Source organism: Pongo pygmaeus, chromosome 19 (genome assembly GCF_028885625.2).
Source record: "Pongo pygmaeus isolate AG05252 chromosome 19, NHGRI_mPonPyg2-v2.0_pri, whole genome shotgun sequence".
NCBI classification, from domain to species: domain Eukaryota; kingdom Metazoa; phylum Chordata; class Mammalia; order Primates; family Hominidae; genus Pongo; species Pongo pygmaeus.
In genome coordinates this window covers 76,827,267-76,831,243 of record NC_072392.2, presented here as the reverse complement: position 1 = coordinate 76,831,243, position 3,977 = coordinate 76,827,267, and the positions used below count along the sequence as shown (strand labels likewise).

Here is a 3,977-nt window from a genome sequence, read left to right as displayed (position 1 = left end):
ACAAGCCCTCTCGCCTAGTCTCTCCTTTGTCGTCCAGACCCTCGCGGCCGGGCGTTCGTGGTTCGCCCCCTCCGCCCCCTCCGCCCCCTCCGTCCCCTCCGTCCCCTCCGCCCCCTCCGTCCCCTCCGCCCCGCTAACTCGCCGCTTCCTCCTGGGCCCCATCGCCCAAACCCGGGACTGCACTTCCCGGCAGACGCCGCGGCCGATGAGGGGCTGAGGATTTGGCGGCGGCGGCGCCCCGAGAGTCGGGGTGAGGGGGCTTTGTGCGCTGGGGCGGAGGCTGCCAGCACAGAGGCGGAGGCCCAGGGGCTGTGCACAGGTCGCCGCGGAGAGGCGTGCGATTTCCCAGCCGAGCGCCGAGGACCCTGCTGCCCAGGCCGGGCTGCCAGCCGTAGGCTCCTCTCTGGCGGCAGCGGGGGCGCGGCGACCCCCTTCTCTCGGCCTCCCCTTCCCACCCCACCTCCGGAGCCTTCCTCCTGCCGCAGCACGCCTGGCCTGGTCCGGCTGTGGCCCTCCTCGATCTCCGTGTCCCTCCTGTGATCGCATTGACACGGCCGGGCGGTTAGAACGGGACAAACTGAAGGCCCGATGAGAGAAAGGGAAAGTTAAGAATGCTGGAGCGGAACAATGGATTTCTCTTTCTCTTTCATGCAAGGGATCTCGGGAAACACAATTCAACAACCACCTCAACTCATTGACTCCGCCAGCATCCGTCAGGAGGATGCCTTTGATAGCAAAAGTGACATTGCTGAAAATGGTGGCCAGACACCATACGAAGCTACCTTGCAGCAAAGCTTTCAATACTCACCTACAAGAGATCTTCCTCCACTCACAAATGGTTACCTGCCATCAATCAGCATGTATGAAATTCAAACCAAATACCAGTCCTATAATCAATATCCTAATGGGTCAGCCAATGGCTTTGGTGCAGCTAGAAACTTTAGCCCCACTGACTATTACCATTCAGAAATTCTAAACACAAGACCACATTAAATTATAGAAAACCTTTCCTCTCCACAGCCACCACTTCGGTACCACAAACTGTGATTCCAAAGAAGACTGGCTCACCTGAAGTTAAACTAAAAATAACCAGAACTATCCAGAATGGCAGGGAATTGTTCAAGTCTTCCCTTTGTGGAGATCTTTTAAATGAAGTACAGGCAAGTGAGCACACGAAGTCAAAGCATGAAAGCAGAAAAGAAAAGAGGAAAAAACCCAAAAAGCATGACTCATCAAGATCTGAAGAGCGCAAGTCACATGAAATCCCCAAATTAGAACCAGAGGAACAAAATAGACCAAATGAGAGGGTTGACACCGTATCAGAAAAACCAAGGAAAGATCCAGTACTAAAAGAGGAAGCCCCAGTTCAGCCAATACTATCTTCTGTTCCAACAACAGAAGTGTCCACTGGTGTTAAGTTTCAGGTTGGTGATCTTGTGTGGTCCAAGGTGGGAACCTATCCGTGCTGGCCTTGTATGGATTCAAGTGATCCCCAGCTTGAGGTTCATACCAAAATTAACACAGGAGGTGCCCGAAAATATCATGTCCAGTGTTTTAGCAAACAGCCAGAGAGGGTGTGGGTTCATGAAAAATGGGTACAAGAGTATAAAGGTCATAAGCGGTATGAAGAATTACTGGCTGAGGCAACCAAACAAGCCAGCAATCACTCTGAGAAACAAAAGATTTGGAAACCCTGACCTCAGAGAGAACATGCTCAATGGGATTTTGGCATTGCCCATGCAGAGAAAGCATTGAAAATGACTTGAGAAGAAATAATAGAACAGTATACTTTTATCTGTATTGATCAACAGCCTGAAGAGGGTTTATCCCAAGCAAAAAAGAATGTTGGGGCCGGGCGCGGTGGCTCAAGCCTGTAATCCCAGCACTTTGGGAGGCCCAGGCGGGCGGATCACGAGGTCGGGAGATTGAGACCATCCTGGCTAACATGGTGAAACCCCGTCTCTACTAAAAAAATACAAAAAAATTAGCCAGGCGTGGTGGCGGGCGCCTGTAATCCCAGGTACTCGGGAGGCTGAGGCAGGAGAATGGTGTGAACCGGAGTTCGCACCACTGCATTCCAGCCTGGGCGACAGAGCGAGACTCCATCTCAAAAAAAAAAAAGAATGTCTCCAAAGCTGAAGTTAAAAAAACCTGATGACCAAGATCTGTGCTTGAAACTCAGCCAGAACAGATCAATGCAGGGGAGGTAGCCTCCTCACTCTCAAGTACTGACATTCAGAGACAGCCAGAGGCAGCACACAAGCGCGGACGAGGAAGAGCCACCTCCTGTTAAAATAGCCTGGAAAACTGTGGCAGCAAGGAAATCCTACCAGCTTCCGTTACAATGCACAAAGGGAGCCTGGATTTGCAGAAGTGTAACATGTCTCCAGCTGTGAAAATTGAAGATGTTTGCTCTTCAGAATGCTACAGAGGATGGGAAATTAATTTGTTTATTCAACAAAGGGAATTGGTAACAAAACAGAAATAAGTGTCAGGGGGCAAGACAGGCTTATAATTTCTAGACCAAACCAGAGAAATGAAAAGCCAACACAGAATATATCATCTCTTGAAGCAACATCTGGTTCTACAGGCTCAGTAGAAAAGAAGCAACAGAGAAGATCAATTAGAATTCGTTCCGAATCAGAGAAGTCCACTGAGGTTGTGCCAAAGAAGAAGCTAAAAAAGGAGTGGGTTGAAATAGTTCCTCAGGCTACAGTGAAGACTGTATTACAGAAAGGGTCGGCGGACCAGGGAGTGCAGGGCTGTGTCAGATTCAGTGACAGCTCCATCTCCACAGCGATTGAGGAAACTGTAGACTGAGATTCCTGTACAATTTCATCCCAGAAACTCCAGACTTGTAGTCTCCATGCAAGATTTCTTTTTCTGTCGGCAGCTTGATAGACAGCTTCTTTGTTTTCGATTTTGATTTTGCCAGTCATCATTATTGGCATTTTCCTGACTGGTTTCTTCTTTAAGACTCTGAACGATTGCTTTAATATTCAAATGATTTTTTTTTTCTTCAGTTTGAGCTGGATGGGTACAGCTTAAATCATGGGTCCAGCCTAAAAACCACCATTTAACTCACACTGATAAGTTTCAACATGGACTGTTTTTGTTTTTTTGTTTTTATTTTTTATTTATTTATAGTGTTCTTTTTTTTTTTTTTTTTTGAGATGGAGTCTCGCTCTGTCACCCAGGCTGGAGTGCAGTGGCCCAATCTCGGCTCACTGCAACCTCCACCTCCCGGGTTCAAGTGATTCTCCTGCCTCAGCCTCCTGAGTAGCTGGAATTACAGGCATGTGCCATGCCCGGCTGATTTTTTTTTTTTTGTATTTTTAGTACAGACTGGGTTTCACCATGTTGGTCAGGATGGTCTCGATCTCCTGACCTTGTGAGCCGCCCACCTCAGCCTCCCAAAGTGCTGGGATTACAGCCACCACGCCTGGCCAAGTTTTTTGTTTTTAAATAAAGCATCATTAATGCACCTCTGACAAAAATAAATAAATAAATAAATAAAGCAGCAAATTCTGAAAGGGAGCCCCGCAATGGGGAAGGAGGTGCCCAAAGGGAAGTGTGGAGTTTAGGAAAGACCAAAGTTAGCTCAGGATTTCCCCTGGAGCCTGGGAGTAGGGGAATTGTATTGAGATAAAGGAGCACCAGGCCCATCTGTCTGGAGCTGACACGGAGACCTCTGAGTAATGATTTCAAGGAGGAAGAGCAGGCAAGACCCACTGAGGGTACCAGAAACAGTAAAATTGGGTGGGTAGATACACCGTCTACCTGGACTGGAGTAGAAAAAAGGAGGATAAAGAAGACAGTATTCACCCCACACACATTTGCTGTGGACTTACTATGTGCAGGGAGCCATGCCCAGTCCTGAGTTCAGTCTCCTGTTGGAAAAATTTCATCAGAGCCTGACGGAGAGCAGATTTCCACAAGCCCATCAATAACACTTAATATGCAGTGCATTTTGGGCT

At 48.4% G+C, this 3,977-nt stretch overlaps 1 pseudogene; it reads left to right on the top strand.

Moving 5' to 3' along the window:
• Positions 1-580: 580 nt before the first annotated feature.
• On the top strand, positions 581-2,820 carry LOC129017330 (histone-lysine N-methyltransferase NSD3-like; annotated as a pseudogene).
• The last annotated feature ends 1,157 nt before the right edge of the window (positions 2,821-3,977 follow it).